This window comes from Photinus pyralis, unplaced genomic scaffold (assembly GCF_008802855.1).
Source record: "Photinus pyralis isolate 1611_PpyrPB1 unplaced genomic scaffold, Ppyr1.3 Ppyr1.4_LG2, whole genome shotgun sequence".
Lineage (NCBI taxonomy): Eukaryota > Metazoa > Arthropoda > Insecta > Coleoptera > Lampyridae > Photinus > Photinus pyralis.
This window is the reverse complement of record NW_022170403.1, coordinates 41,616,690-41,634,840: the sequence shown is the minus strand read 5'-3', so window position 1 is coordinate 41,634,840 and position 18,151 is coordinate 41,616,690.

The following is an 18,151-nucleotide window of genomic DNA, read 5'->3' as shown; positions in this document are numbered from 1 at the left end:
ATTCATTGTAAAACACTTCAATTAAAACAGAATTTTTTAACAACCTAACATCAACCCCAATTAGAGAAACGTGTTAATAATTTATTAATAGTGCAAGAAACTAAATACAGCATATAGGTACTTATAAATTTCCAACGGGCCACTATGATCTACAGGCCAGGTGGCAATCGCCACCCGCCCCCCTGGGCCAGTCCGCCACTGAATAAACCCTTGTGAAGATTCACTTTACGTCCTGAATAATTGCGTGATGACAACAAAAGAAATTATTGCCTTAACTTAAAAGTTAACTTTTTAGAACGAATCAAATTAATTAAGAGCTAACCGTTCCAGATGCAGCCTGAAATTTAATTTAATAGGGAGTAAATCACTTACCCCATTTGCACTATTGGGTGACTATAAAGATGCGGCGCAATAATAGATCTTTTAAATATTCAATTATTCAAGAACCGTAGTTACTGACCTTCTTTGAACGCTTGTAGGATTTCAATAAGAAAGAAACTGACAACTTAATTAGAAAGTATTGATTTTTACGGGTTTAAGTTTAAATGTGGTTTCGACTACTTTTGCTGAAAAGACTACACAACGTTGTGGAGTTAACCGACTCACACTTTGAATGTGGCATCTTTAATATTTTCTAACATGACAAATACCATACCTGCTACAAAAATACTTCTTCTAACCAATCGTATGTTAGATACGCACTACCTTCGAAAAGACGTTGGTCCTTGTAGGTGTCTCTCTATAGGCACGTACATGAACTGTCTCGTTCAGAATAAAAATTTTTATTTCTGGTGTAGCCGAGTTCCAGCTAAGTACGTATACCCTGTTTCTGTTTTCAGCGCATTTTTGCAAATTTATTTGTAACAAGGTGACTGGCAGTAAATGCGAGCCCGTAGAAAGAACGCTTGTAAAAAGCCGAGGAGTGTACATGTACCTACCGGGGCCGTGCAATTAACAACTTTAGGGACATGGTTATAGAAGCTGTGGGGTCGGCGACATCTGGGCGCCATCCCCGAGCGTGTTATACTAACCTGGAGATTTTTTTAGTTTTTTTCTATCTTCTACAGTTTTTCTCCGATTGTTTTCAAATTGGTGTCGGTGGAAAGAACTTGTCAACGCGCACAATTCCAATGTGCCTAGGGACGAAATGAACCACCTTTTGCACGGCCCGCTTCGAGGGATAGTCGACTTTGGGCGCCCAAAAGTTTCTTAGAGCTCGAATCGCGGTCTCTCTTTCTCGTGTCGCTAATAGAAGCGCGAGCTATGAGAAGTGCTCAAAAATTGAGTACTATTCTGTATAACGCGGACGCTGAGGAAAAAGCAGTGCGCTATAACTATACCTTGTACAGAACACACGCCGCAAACCGACCAGCTAGCTCTATTGACTTAATAGCGAAGAGAGATACGCTCTTATTCAGGGTGAGGGCGAGGTTTTAAAAACAATCGTCAGTGGTTCACGGGACTCAATCCAAACTTGAAGGTTGCTACAGATACTTACTCTTCGTTCTTAATAGTCTTGAGGGCGCCGCGCTACCTAGCTTCAACATAAATTTCTCAGCCAGCCACGAAATCTAGGAAGTACAGCTTAGCTGAATAAGGCCAATAGTTAACGACCCAACTAAAATTCAATTTATTTTCAGTAAAATGGGACGCTGGTACCTTATAAATGCTTAAACACAAAATTTAAATGCTCTGAATGAATATGTAAGTACGTATTTAAAAGTAATATGTCCTCATATGAAATATGGATAATTCTCCACAAATTATGGATATGAAAACCCCTGAACATATGTGACCCGCTCTACAGTTAGGTACATAAAAAAAAACAAATGAAATTGTAAATGAATACTTTAATATAACGCTGGTGGGTGGTTTGAAATTAATTATTCGAAATAGAGTTCCTTACGTTACAAAACGGATTACCGGCAGATAGTAGAAATCCGAGACGAATGGATAACTTACAAATAGAGTGATTTAACCGGTGCCTTTCAGGACTGTTTGTTGCCGTACATATAAATGAAATTGTATCGGTTCAAACTTAACTGGTTCAATGGTTAGAAGATCTTTTCGCTAATTGCTTAATAACCCATCGACCTTTGGACACGCAGGAAAATCTCTCAGGATCGGGAACAACCACAACTTAGCACATACTTATTGCCAATTCTTTCTTTCAAAATGGAATCCTCCCCGACGCTACTTTTTATTATCCAAAGCTCATGACCATTTATTTATCTTTACCCAATGGGATTTGAAATACATCAGCGTTACATGACCATATATAGACATTACACGAAAAATGTTATCAACAATTTGATCAAAGAAAAATAACAATGAAATCTGTCGCCAACTTATCAATCCGACAATTTAAAAGTGAAAAAAGTAACTAATGACTCGAAATTTGGGCCGCTCAAGCTTTTATTGAATGTAATACTACAATATTGCATGAAAATAAAATGAAATGCTAATACAGTTTTCAAACTGTTACATTTGTGCCAGATTTTTAGCGAAATCCACCAAAATGCTAATGGACGTCGGAACTGTGTACCGACAAAGAGTGGTAGCCCGCGACGAGATCTTACTGATAGCGGAGTCAAAACTTCAAACCCGATTTGCGGGTGAATGGGAAGTCGGAGGTGGGTACTGACAAAGGGAATATGGTAACCCCCGACGAAATCTTAGTGATGGTGGAGTCAAAACTTGAAACGCGAATTGTGGGTGATTGGGACGTTGAAAGTAAACATCGACAAAGGAAATATGGTGGCTCCTGACAAGATCTTTCTGATAGTGGAGTCAAAACTTCAAACGCCATTTGCGGGTGCACGGGAAGTGGGAAGCGGATACCGATAAAGTGAATGTGGTAGCCAAGATCTTATTGATGGTGGGGAGTGGAGGCTAATAAAACATAGATAAAGTTTTAATACTTCCCTTTATTATATCTGTTACAGGTCTCACACACATCACATTTACACCAAACCTACAAACACTACAACTACCACCACGCACACACACACACACTAGTACAAAAATCCGTTATCCTCAAAACATGTAATATAGTCTTTCCTACACTAGCAATAAAATAACAATAGGTATCAGTGGTACTTGGTGTTCACACCCGTCCATTGATGTAACTCCACAAAAGTGAGAAATGAAAAAAAAATAAATAAATCGGGCCGGGAATACCCGCCCCGGCACGCTGGGCAAGCCGTGCAGCCTGTAGCCAATCACCCCGAGCAGTGCGGGAAACGAAGAGGAATACACTGCAGTCTTTCCTACTTAACAGAAAATCCCACCTAATGATGGTGCACAACGATAGTAAAGCCTCGGAAACAAACGACGCAAACGGTAGCAGTCAAATAAACACTGACGCCGCGCCCGGCAGGGGAATTGAGGTGTCCCAGGTCGTCATCCAGCGAAATCCTCCTTCTGATATAATTCACCAGATAAACCAACCAGCCACGGATGCTTTGCAGGAAATGAATTCCGCAACCACCTAGGCTGGTCTTCCCCGACAGCGCATGAAATGGGACGATGAAATGAATCAACATGTTATGCGCTGTTACTTCATTGCAACAAACTTAGAAACGCTGAAAACAGGATACCGAACACGCATGCACACAATCTTTACACATCTCGCACACATCACAGAACAAAGATTAATGGGCCAGAAAAGAACTATAATAAATAATAAACGATTAACAGAAAGATCAATACAACTAGTTAAGGAAGAAGTGGTATTAGAACTGCAAGCACGACAACGACAACATACAAACACACAACAAGACAATGCTGGACAACAACACAATGCACATAACATCAGGACAACAGCACATTCAGAAGAATTACACACTCACATAGATAATGAAGAAATGGAAGTAATAAACCTCGAAACCATAATACGTTCTCCTCAAATAAATATCAATGAAGATTTAGAACTAGAAATAAAATCAAATATCATAAAATGGAGTGGCATAGATCCCGCAAACCGAATAGCTATATCGAAGTTCATCTTTAACAAGCATACACTAAACATCATAAACATAGTAAACAATCTAATACAACACTACACGGCAGATATAACAACAATAGAGGACTTACATCTACTCATTTACGCTGCTGCAACAACCGTCATTAAATTCAATAATCAACATGTACCAGTCCCACAAACAAACAAAAACACACAAAAAACCAAAGTGGCAGACAAGACTAGAGAACAAAATTAACAACCTAAGACAAGTAATAGGAAGAGTAACTCAGTACCTAAATGGAAACCGCTCAAAACGTATACTCAAAAATGTTGGAAAAATAATAGAAAGCGAAAAAGAAACAGTTGTAGAAGCATTAGATACCTATAAACAGAAACTTGCAGTATATACGACAAGACTTAGACGATATAAGGAATCGCTAGAAATAAAATCTCAACCCTCAAGGTTCAGTTCTAAGGGTAACATTGTTCTTAATAGCAATGAATGATATAACAACAAATATTACATATCCCGTAAAATCCCTGCTTTATGCAGATGACCTTATTATCTATACATATGTCCGGCAAGAATACGAACCACATAGAAAACGAATTACAACGAACCTTAAACAGTCTAACCATGTGGACACAAACAACAGGATTTCATTTTTCACCTGAAAAAACAAAATGCATAAATTTTACTAAAAAACATCGACCTCAAAATCCTAATCTTCACCTTAAAAACAAAAGCCTCATATATATAGCAAAAGTAACATACTTAGGAATGATACTTGATAGACGACTATCCTGGACTGCCCACATTAAAAAACAGAAAGCCGATTGCAAACAAGCCTTAAACATTTTGAAAATAGTCTCTCATCAATCATGGGGTGCAAATGAAGAAACCCTAATGGTACTCTTTAAAGCTCTAATACGAAGCAAAATTGATTATTCTAGTATAATATATGCCACAAGCAGATCCAAGACATTAAAAGAAATCGACGCAATTTATAACGCAGGATTAAGAATGGTAACTGGGGCGCACAGAACAAGCCCTCTTCTGAGTATATACTGTATTTCTGGAGAACTTCTTCCGAATCTTAGAAGAAATCAGCAGCTTATTAAATATTTCATATCTCCAAAGGCAAATCCAAATCATATTAACCATAATTTATTACAACACTCTCTATACGAAAATAAATACAAATCAAAACCAAGAACAACTCTCTCTATCCCTATTAGAACAAAAGAAATTATGAATAAACTTACCATCAACTTACCACCTACTTACTCTTGTACCGAAAAAACTCCACCTTGGCTTATTGAACTACCAGAAATAAATATATCTCTCTCCGACCTCTCCAAACAACAAACATCCTCCACTATATATAAACAAATGTTTTACGAAGTTTTAAATAACTACCCTGACTACGAAAAAATATATACGGACGGATCTAAAATAAATAACAGTGTAGGAAGCGCATTCGTATCCACAAACTATAGTGAATCCTATAAATTGAGTGACATAAGTTCGATCCATACTGCAGAACTCTTCGCCATTAAAATTGCCCTCCAACACATCCATAGAAACCTACCACATAAATATCTGCTCATAACAGACTCTTTAAGTGCCGTGTACAGCATTAAAAACATTTATAGTGACAACCCTCACGTAAACGACATACACACATTATTTACCAAAATAAAATCCACTAATACAAAATTAACTGTGCTATGGATCCCCTCACACAAAGAAATTCGAGGAAATGATGAAGCCGACCAAAAAGCCAAATTAGCTACAACTCTAAATGAAATAGCAAACAGCTGCACCATGGACGATGTAAAAAACTCCATCAAACCCAAAATAATGGATAAATGGAATAATGACTGGCAGGCAGTAGAATCAAACAAACTGCGAATCATAAAAACCGATACAAAAAGATGGATTCCAACGAACAACCAACCTCGACACGTAAGAACAAAACTGAATCCACTAAGGATAGGACACACCAAGACGACACACGATCACCTACTCCAAAAACAAAACCCCCCTAACTGCGACTTGTGCAATCTACCATTAACTGTACAACATATAATAATAGACTGTGGCAAATACAACAACCAGAGAAGAACCTACAATATCCCGAACAACATCACAGAGGCACTCGGAAATCAAAAGGAACAAGAATTGAATATCATTAATTTTTTTACATCTATTACACTCACGCGAGAAAAAAGTAGAGTGGGGTTATTTTCTCAAGTGACTTATTTGTAATTAACACACGTGCACCATACAAAACTTTATCCAACACCTCCTCAAGCTGGTTTAAAACGTGGAAATCTTAAAAACTGCGTGTTCCGCGAAAAGCTAGAGTGCATGGAATACAAAAGCAATAATTCGTTGCTATGGGGAATAATAAACAACAGAACATTTAGTCAGAAAATTTATATGGATTTACTTATGGTTCCTGTACTTTATCTTGCTAGTGAGTTATTTTACGTCCATCACTCATTAGTGGGTTATATTATACCTTACTCGTTTAATTTCGTCATGATAATGACTGGATAACATAGAGGTGTTGGATAAAGTTATTTTAAAAGCGCTAATAACCTTAGCAGTTGAAGCGCGCAACAATAAATTAAAAAAAAAAATCTCAAGATAAACTGTAACAGAAACGAAAAAAAATTCCACCAAAATTTGGAAAATACCGAAAGCTTAGAGTTCAGCCCACCAACCACCAAAAGCATTCAGGATTTTTGAGAAAACATATGGTCACAATCCGAAACACATAACATAACAGCTACGTGGGTACACACCTTAGACAAGGAAAGAGAGGGGACCCGCAATACCGCATCCACGGTATGCGTGAATTTGACGCGAATTTCGAGACGACGGCCATATTTTCGGTGGCAGACAAAGCGCGGTGGCAGTGTGAATTGATTGACATTTCTTCAATATTGATAAAGTTTGTGTGTGCAAAACTGTGTGATATAAACGTGGTGAATTGTTCTGCGTACAACTGTAAAAGTTGCAGTGGTCGTTGTCCAGCAGGAATATCATTTCATAGGCAAGATAAAAAACGGCACGTTGTCTGGTTTGGCTAAATTTAATTAAATCTTCATGGTAGTTAATAAAACACTTTTAAGGTCTTCATTTTCATAATCTTACAATTGTCCTATATTTTTGTGCATCAATAAAATACTGCTTTATACTTCTTTTCATTGATAATTTCTCGATTACAGTAAGCAAGTGGCATAACCTACAAGCGATATTCCAGTGGCGGCGTGACTACCCTAGATACATGACGTAACAAATATGTACATGTTTGGATGCCTAACCCTTAGGCGACTGATTACTTTGTATGGTGTAGTTTAACTACAGTGTATGTTGCCTTTGTACTTACATGTAGTACGACAGATAGGATTTGGTCTTCAAAAGAGAAAGGTCATCGATCGATGTTCGAAGTAATACACATCGATCGCCGCCACATTCGATAAAGACAAGATATCCTGAAGGAAGATCGTTATGATTAAACCCTTTAGGGGAGAAGACATCTCAATTCAATATTATCACCGTCGTCATCGTCAACGGTTTGCTATAGTATCAACAACTTATTACTGAAATACAAGAAACTGCTTAGGGCTTTATTGCCAAATAAAAGCCTGTTTCGTATAATTGTGAGTATTCCAATTCATTTATTCTATTTTATGGTTGCTATTTTGTTTAGAAATAATTTCCCATTCTGAAACCATCAGCTGCGTTTGCCCTCAAGATTCACTCGGAAAAGAATATAGGTACATTTATTTGTACAGCTTTCGATATAAGAATTATTGACTAACGTTGTACTTTATTTTCCTTCATGATAACCAAACTGATAAGAAGTGTATCAATCAAGATAGATTACAGTTCATTAATTACTTCGTTGGTGCATGATCACCTGGTTCTTCGCACTTAGCCGCAAACAGTGTATATATCTGTCCCCAAAAGGGTAAAATTATGTCAGAACAGTGTATGATACTGGTGTGCACCATCGGCAAATTGTATAAATCAGTCAATTGTGGATTCACATCAGAAGCGCTAACTGTCATTCACAAGCAAGCAGATATATCGGGAAGAAAAAGATACAATGTGTCCCATAGAGAAACGACAATGTATTTTTTGCGAAGGATCCTAAAATAAGCCAGGACCATCTGGAATTCTTTCCTTCTTCCAAAAGATTAAGGGATGGATAGAATAACAACCCCACTCCAAGGCAGTTTGAAAGTGCATATACCTATAAACGCTTGCTGATTACAACAGCGTTGTGAGATAGTGGGGTGGAGAGTTGTATTCCTCTGGATACAATCCCTATTCTATATAACTTGTCCGTCGCAAGGAAGCAACGAACAAATAATTATTGCTTCAATTAATTGGAACAATGAAATAGAAGTGGAAGATATTGCAATAAATGTTTGTTCAAAAAGCATGAACTCTGCAATATTGAACAAATTGTTAAATACGTTGCAGGGTTCCTCACCAGAAAGATGTGTGCATTAATTAAAAACGAAATGTGTTGCAAAGTGTTATTGGAGCATAAGGAACATAAACCGTCCATTATATTCTTTTATAATTTACCCTTTTTCAGTTTTGATCGCTTCAAAAATGGGGTGTGCAGAATTTTACTAAAGGTATATGTGGTAATATACAGGGTGGTGACTTGCGTAACGCATCATAGGGATTTCAATGTAAAATTCATAACATGCGATTATTGGCTCCCCAAATTATTTTAGAGCAAAAATGTATTAAAGTTTTTTGTAGAAAAAATTTTTTTACGCCAATCAACCGTATTAGTTTTCAATTTTTTTCATATAAAGACGGAAAATTGGAAAAATAAAACCCGCATCTTTTTCAATAATCTGCGATGCCATGGAATTTTCTAAAACAAAAAGATATCCAGTTATCAATTAGCAGCAGTTCGAAATGGATTTTATGATCGACTTGGTTACTGTATTGCAGTTAATAGTGACTTATTCGAACATTTATTGTAAATTGTTATATTAGGAAACCGTTTTTAGCGCATTTCCACAAAAATAAAAAAAAAATGCGCTATTGTGGCCACTTTGTCCGTCCGTCGGTCCGTCCGGCTGACCGTCCGTCCGTCCGTCCGTCCGTCCGTCCGTCCGCTCGTTTTGCGACGCTACTAGTTCTTTATCTTAAGAGCTATTGTTCTACTTTTTTCGCTATTTGGTTCGTTATGGTGTCGAGTTTTGTACCAAGGAAGGAATTTTTTCTGTACCGCTTACAAAAAAAGTTATTGTAAAAAAAACAAAAAACCGTTTTTTACATCCGTTTATTAACGATCCTAGAGATCGTTTATAATTTTGCATTGCTATCTGTCGTCTGCATGCTGGTCTGTCCGTCTGTTCCTTTGTCGGTCTGTCCATCTATCTGTCCGTGTGAACGATAACTTTGTTTAGAAATGTTCGATCGCTTTTACATCTCCGTTAGTTATGAACTGAATTGCATGAAATTCAATATGGCCATAGCCTTAGCCATATAATACGCAATGCCAAAAGTTGAATCGAATCGATTCAAAATTCACAGTGCCCTTTTCGCATCTCGACCATTTATAAACCGAATTGCAAACTTTTTACTTATAAAAGTATTTGAATGAAATTTGATACATAGGCACTTGGAATAAAGGAAAATCAAACGCCAATTTCAAAATTTGGTTTTGCGCATGCGCAGTGCCAACTTTTTTATTTATGGAAGAATTTAACGAAATTTGATACATAGGCACTTGGGATAAAGGAAAATCAAACGCCAATTTCAAAATTTGGTTTTGCGCATGCGCAGTGCCAACTTTTTTATTTATGGAAGAATTTAAATGAAATGTGATACATAGGCACTAGGAATAAAGGATCATCGAGCGCCAGTCTCAAAATTTTCTTTTGCGCATGCGCAGTGCCAACTTTTTTATCTATGGCACCATTTAAGTGAAATTTGATACTTAAGCGCTTGGAACAAAGGAAAATCTAACATTAGTTTTAAAATTTAGGTTTGCGCATGCGCAGTTCCAACTTTCTTATTTAGAAAAGCATTGAAATGAAATTCTTCTCATAAACTGAAATTGAAGTAACACGTCAAAAATGGATTGCCCATGAGCAACGCTATCTTTCATATTTGTGGCCGGATTTTTACGATTTTATCAGAAGTTGCATCTTATAAATGGGAAATGAATGCAAGTGGAAATGCGCTTTATGTAAATCGTTTACGATTACTTTTTAACTTGTTAGTTATTAAAGGTATATAATATCTATATTACCATTCGAGCACAAACACTTTCGGTCAGCAGTATATACAGGGTGAGTTCTTTTCGATGTTTAGTATGGGGATCTCGTAAACCGTAAGGGATGCAAAGTCGCTTAAAGGGCAAAGAATTGCAGAATTTTATGTAGATTAAGTTTCCCTTTCAGAGTTTCTTGTAACTATACAAGTAATGAAGTTATGGTCAAAACCATAACCATAACAAGTATCATCAAAGTTTACATGGCTTTCTTTTTCTCCTAGGAGTTCTTCTATTCAATTTGTGCCACTGTTACTTAAGGGAAACAGAAAAGGGGGGGGGGGGGGATAATTCCAGATCTTGTGAGAAGTTCAGCATTTTTGCGATGATGGTGCCACTTCGACATAAAGTTGAAGAATAACATCGAGCGCGTTTATATTATTAATGGCAATAAATTAAACAAATATAGCGAACCAAAAGGGCCTTCCTTATTTTTTGGGTTACATTGCCAATTCTCCGATCTACAAATTTGCCAAAGCATCCACCTGCAAAATTTAATCCTAATCGGTTCATTCGTTTCCGAGATATCGTGCTAACGGTAAAATTATGAACTCGCTAGGAGCATGCTCATAATGTCAGAAATTAGAAATTGTTTTGATTGAAATATACATAACTATAAACTATTTATGATTTGAAGACACATCTATCAGAAATTAGCACAAAACGATGCTGTTTGTGTCATGTCGATACGAGCATGATGGCGTGGAGCATTAAGATGGACTCCCAACTGAACAGGTTTGAATTGGTTTGCATGAGTAGGCTAAGTCGCTCAGTAACCGTAAGGGTAGATAAAGCGATCACTTTAACCGTAAGGGTAGATAAAGTGAAACAGATGATTGTGCATTCTAATGATATCTGTCATTCTTATTTTAAATGCACGATATAAAATGACGTTCAGAACATATCACAATTCTGTTTAACTATGGAAACGATCGCAACGACAGAACCTAACTTTGCTATTGCTATTTTTGACACCTCTAAATTAAATTCAGAATTGTCAGAAGCTTTACAATGATTTATATGGCTTGTGCTATAAAACAAAGTTTTGTATTACACACGATGTAGTCCAGGGAATAGAGGGTTTTAACTTGCAAAATGAGAAGTAGTTCCAATTGCATGTCATAGACAGTCTTCTGGTGGTTAAGAATCTAAGTTTTCGACCTCCCACTCCTTGTGCTTCCCCCGTACCACCCCCAAAACCCCTGAAATTTGGTTGGTTTCTTAGTTTTTCAATCATGTCTTTTTAATGGTTCACTTTAGAAAAAAATATTGTTATCAGAAATTGTAGACTATAAAATTCTACAGAACTTTGGTATACACTACTTTTTTGTGAAATGTTTATTAAAAAAGATATAGAGCTTGAGAGTTGGTTATATTTTGAAGAATTCTGAAATTTCTATGTAGATGTTTTAACCAAATTTTATACTTTATCTCTACAATTAAGAGTTTTATGAGAAAATATCTTGAACTTATCGTGGTATAAACCCCCCTACCCTGCACCCTTACCAAAGGGGATGCATAATAATTCAACTTTCAACCCTTGCTAGTGGGGATATTTGAATCCCTGTGAGATTGTACAACATTTTACAAAAAAGTAGTGTATATCAAAGTTGTGTAGAATTTTATAATCTACAATTTCTGATAACAATATTTTTTTGAAAAATGAATCTATAAAACGATGTGACTGAAAAACTAAAAAATCAACCAAATTTCTTTGGTTTTAAGGGTGGTGCGGGGGAAGCACAAGGGGTGGGAGGTCGAAAACTTGGATTCTTAACCACCAAATATTCTTTCATGACATGCAAAAAAAATTGGAACTACTTCTCATTTTGCAGGAAATGGTCCATTTTCAGTCTCTATTTCCTGGACTAATGATAAAGGGAAACTAACCATCTCGTGAATTAACATCTTTCACTCAATGGTAAAAAATCCCTTTATCGTCTTGTATATAATAAATAACTATAATCACTTCATTCGTTGCGGAAAGTAAAGAAAATTCGGAACAAAACATCATCAATTAGTGACTAATGCCTGGTATGGATAAGACATAAATCTAACCTCAGCAATTTTTGCTGATTACTATGAAGATTCATTTCTGTTAGTCTGATTGCATTGTATCTTTCAGATTAGCTGTGATATACCGATATTAGTACCGTGGCTTGCTGAATTAGTTACCCATATGCCTTCATATGAATTTCTTTTTTTATTCTCTATCTCGTTCCGTAAAAATCCAATATGGCGCAGTTTTAAAACGAATGCAAATATAGTATCTAATTTCAAAATGTTGGTATATATTATTTTGCGTTTGAAGTGTTCATAACTGTTCCTCGCATCTTATGTTTAGGGTGGATGTTTCTATTTATAATTTATTTCGCGAAATCGGAATTACCGACCCGCATCTCACCATCTTTTAGACGTGGAACGATCTCTAACAGATTCAGATTATTCAAAAAACTTCAAACTTAAAATTTTTTAAGCGAAGAAATAAAGTGATTGTAAATATAGCCGGGACACGGGCCCCTGTATGCTGTCGAAACAGATATTTACGATTCTTAGCTCCGTTGTTTGTTTATTCCGATGACTCGGCTTATATTATCTTGTTTACGTTTTGAATTCATTAGATTGTCTTGCTATTGAATTGAAATTTAGTTATTTCAGCATCATAAAGTTGAATTTAACGTCAGCTGTTATACCCGGACTGTAGAAACATTTGTAGCCGACCAAATTTTGCTTTTGCTAGTGTAAAATAAATCGAATTATTGATTCTTGTATCAATTACAATTTCAGTATATGATTATCTTCCATATCAGACGTTAGCATTGCTATTGCGTAATATCTTATGTGCAGCCCGATTCACTAACCCGTTTATTTGTTTGTTGTCTGTTACAGATTTGCAGAACGCGCCCTTCTGAATTCAGACGGTCGCTATGACCAGAATTCAAAGATAAACTTTGATATTTTCATCGATTCCCTGATTTAACGTTTGATTATAAGAGATATAAAAAAAAGATTTATATAAAAGTGTCTTTGATACGCCTAATTTAGAATTGATGTCAAACAAAATTCAAGATGGATACTTTTGAGGAATATTTACTAACTTCCTAAAGTTAAATAGGCGCCATATTGGATTTTTAGATTACTTGATAGGTTTTTTAATTCTATTTTCAACGAGCTATCATAGCATAAGATTGAAAATGAGATACCAGTTATATCAGCGGGCTTTATATTTTAATCAAGTAGTCTGTGATGAATAAAAAAAAACAGAACAAAATTTATTCGAGGCAACAAAACAATGAAAATAATTAATCAGATGTTTAAAATACTGGCCATTATTAGTGAAACACACTTCAAGACAGTTTACTTTAGGCAACGCGTTGCCATTGATGCTATAACACGCTTTTAGAACGGTTTCGCGCAGTTGTGTACGTCATTATTATAGTTGTAGCTCCGAAATTGTCAAAAAATGTGCCTCTATCTAACAAATCAATGTAATGGTTGTATACAATTCGTCCAATTTACTTGTTAGCTCCAAGAATCCTGGAAATTACAACCGGTATGATTGAGCATTATTGAGAGTATTTCGTTGAAGGTACTTAATAATTTTGATGGGGTCAGATGAAATAACGTTTGAGTGCCGAAATACGCAAATCGACATGTTCTCGATAGTGTTCGCAGCTATTATGCTTGTATGCAGCCAGAACATTCACTGGAGGGAGTCTCGTATACAACGTTTGTTGAAATTTACCACAACATGCGTCTCTACCCCTAAATATCCGATCGAATGACATGAGGAACGGATACATGTGAACAATAGCTTAAGGAGAACATGCAAACTTCAAATAATGTTAATATAGTGTAAAATTGATTGTACTTTCAACATATTTTGTTCATTACTACACTCAATCTGCATGAACCGCTCAGCATCTACTTTGAATGCAATAACTGGTTTTTAATAAAGGAATGAAAGCGCCGATAATGCAAAAAATATTTGTAAGTAGGTATAGAAAAAATATCAAATAGACGGGAATTTTATATAAGAACGTAGTATAAGTGCGTCACCAGACATCTCGCTCGGCAATATATACTGTATTATTTTGAGCTATAAATTTTTCATGGCGAGTGACGGTGTGTCCTAGTTTTATTATAATTTTATTTCTGCGCCGATTTGGTGCTCTAGAAACCGACCTTTTTTCTCGCGAATTGAAAAAATGCTTTTTAAATTGACTCAAAATCGGTAAAATATAACACCGCGTGGCGTCATGTTGAAATTTGAAATAAGGTACGTGATCTGACTCCAGACATTTTTAAAGAGCATAAAGCTTTCTATTTGCTTTTTAAAAACACATTTCAAGGGTATTAGTAAAACTTACGGAATTCATCTAACGTGCATTGCATTTGGGCTCTTCTCATGAAAATCACGTAACTTATATAATTGCCTAGCGGCATTTTACTAATTGTTTCCATTCGCGTGAACTAAATTCTTTAGACTTACACCAGATATTACATTTTACAGTTAACCCTAACTACTAGGTTATTATTAATATTAAATAACTCAATCGCGCTGTTTAGTAAACTATACTAGAGATTTTGCCGTGCAGGGGCCGTTTGCCGTTAGTTTTTATTGTACTCAAGTTTCGTCTTCAGTAAAATTACGGCAAGCGGATGTGCAAGGTGCTCCAAATACTTCTTCAGCGATACGGCGGTGGCGTGGCGGCGTTGATATACTCTAGATAATATCTTCCTTCTTCGGAAATCCCCCTGGCGGCAATAACGCGTAACACTTTCTGGGACTTTGACTGGCGCGGATTTGGCGTTTGAGTCTGCCCGTAAACAAATGGTTTTCTTATTTTATTACAATGAATCACTTTATTTACTACCTCATTCCGAATATACATACGTAAAGCAGTATTTATGATCCTATTTTATTTCCATTTGAAATAAAATTGCATTTCTAACCGTGCTTATTACTTTACATTATTAGTTCTCTTTTAACTTCCTCACGGTTAAATAATATACCAACTTGGGTGATCGTAAATTAAACAAATTAATTCACTTGCAATGCGTAAAACATACATCTGCTTTCACACACTTATGCATTCTTATTAATCTAAAAATTCCTGTACAATTTTCCGTGCATACGGAAGTCTGGTTACAACAACCCGTGTTGAGTCAAAAATTAAATAGAAGGGAACCTTCGAATTGAGTACGGAGCGCTTCTTTCAAGGGAGAATTTTTGGATATAAGTTTCTTGAACGTGAAAATTTCGACCGAATCTTTCGGGAAGACAAATATTTGGGGAGAAAGGGGGGGGGGGAGGGAATTTGGGCGAAATGACTTAAGTGTATCGCTGTTATGGGAAACTACATTGAAAAATTAAATAATCAAAATAATCGTATTTTTGTTTGTTTCATGCTGAGATTTCGTGTCTAATGTCCACCGTAGGTACATTTACGTACCTAATTGGTGGCATTTCGCGTGCAACCGTCATAAAAGATCATCTTATAGGCTTTTCAGGCTACGACTATCTTTTTTCAGTTAATATTATAATGTGTAGCCAAATTTTAATTAATTTCCGAGTTAATTTCGCTTCCATAGTTATTATCATTAAAAAATGTACCGTCGTAAAAAAGAAACAAGCCAAAGTTAGCAAATGTAATACTGTCGAAATGGATTGCACTCGCATTACTTCCAGCATTTTAAATTTAATTGGAATATTATGCGAATACGCGTATGACAACAAAATTTCAGGGATCGCTACATACAGTTTCGAAATTGTTTCTCCGCCCCATTGGCAGAGAACGACAAATAATAAATTATGTAACTCCATTTCACATACAACTGTTATTACCTACCATCTTTTAACTTTTAACGGCCTGTGGTATGTCAAGAAATAACAAATGTCCTACTCGCAGGTTTTGCTTTCTACGAAACGATTATGGCTCGTCGAAAAAGCGAAATGTGATGATTAGATAAAAGTGTGTATATTCCACATCAAAGAGATGATAATTTACTAAATATGTTGGAAACAGACAAACTGTAGTACAGAGTTATTATGCAAATCACCTGTCTGTGGCATGGATATATCTCCAGCACATATTCAAATTGTATCAGGCATTTGATGGATTGTGCATGTTATAATCTTACGTTAATTGGATAGTACCTAATCATAATCAGCTTTCACCAATGAAATAGAGTATCTATGTCACATTGATGTCAACAAAATATGTAAATGCAGTTATCGTTAAGTTAATTTACATTTTTGTGTTTGGAAAGTGCAAACAGACACAATTAAAAGTTATAAGGCTGATTGGGAATAATTCTCAGAGGACAAAACATGTTCCTTAGACTTCTAAAAATTTGGAAAGTGGAAACAAGAGCGATTGGTCAAACCGCCGACGTATGTATACTTATCGTTCGAAAAATATTTGGCACGCATTTGACGTATTTTGCAAAATGAGAACAAGTGTAAGACATTTATCATTTCAATATTGGTAAAAGCTCCTCTATTTTGTACTTTTCAGTTTTCTGGATCTAAACATGCTATACACACAAGCAAACCCCTAAAGAGCATCTAAAAAAGCGGCAGAGCACCTCGGTGTAATCCTACGGGGTCAATGGGTTTGACCAATTTTGAATTGGCTTGTTACATGTGCTATGCAAAGTTTGAACCAAATCGATCCAAGCGTTTGACAGTTATCGTGTTCACGGACAGAAGGACAGACGAACAGACAGACACCATCGACTCCCCTATAAAGCTTGCATCGCTTTGCTCTGCCGCTTAATAATGTTTCATATTACGTTTTATTAGTAGGCCCAAGCGTCGGTGCATATGTCCAATAACTGTTAAATCATTTTGTGTCAACACTCCGTTCTCCAACGTACAGCATATTATCTCCGTTACTAGTGACACGAACACGAATGTTGTGCCGTTGGATGCGTCTCAAGAAAACCCATCATTTGCTCTTGTGAGTGCCGCCCACGTTTGACTCTCCATTCTCGAGACATTCGCATTTAATGTTCTGCCCCCCTACAACAGATGCATCTTTACAGACCTTTCCTTTTTTCCGCGTTTACACTCACTTCCGACACTCCGCTCTCGAGATATTCGCGTTGGAAATTTTGATATAAGTACCAGCAGGTTACGAACATGGCAAACATAATTCCAATTACAAATAATTGACAACCGAACTGATAATTGCATAAGGGCTGAATTTTTATTAATCATAATTAAGGGCTAAGCATAATTTCGATAACGTTAAAATTAATTGAGTCTGTCTTCGCCCCACGCCTCCAACGAATACTTAGTTTTGTGACACAAATGTGATATTAATTTACGTGTTCAATTCAATTATTCAATGCAGTATTCCTGTAATGGATTCGAATTGAATATAATTAACAACTGCCTGGTTACATTTCACATCTTTCTCCTATCGACGCGACGGTATGATTGACTACATACTTACCTGAACGCTTTCTTTACAAGTTCCCTGAATATCACCCCTCTAAAAATTACATACTTAAAGCGTCAGGCACGCTTGTTTGAAACGTAAATTCTTACACTTTTATTGCCCTTGTCGCATAACTACCGAATTCTGTGTATTTAGTTACGGCCCTAAACAAACAATGTTCGCTTAAAAGGTTTCTTGTTTTCATTAACACCATTATAATGAAACGGGGGCACATTTTACTCATATTGTACATCTAAAATTAGAAGGGCTACGATTTCGTTATTTCGCTAATAAGTTACACTGGTTGCTACGCATATTTTGATAATAAAGTGCGCCTAATGGGTATCGACCACGAAATTTATATGTATTTTTAAAGTTAAAGTTATGCTTCGCTATTAAGCCTGGATCACTTTAAT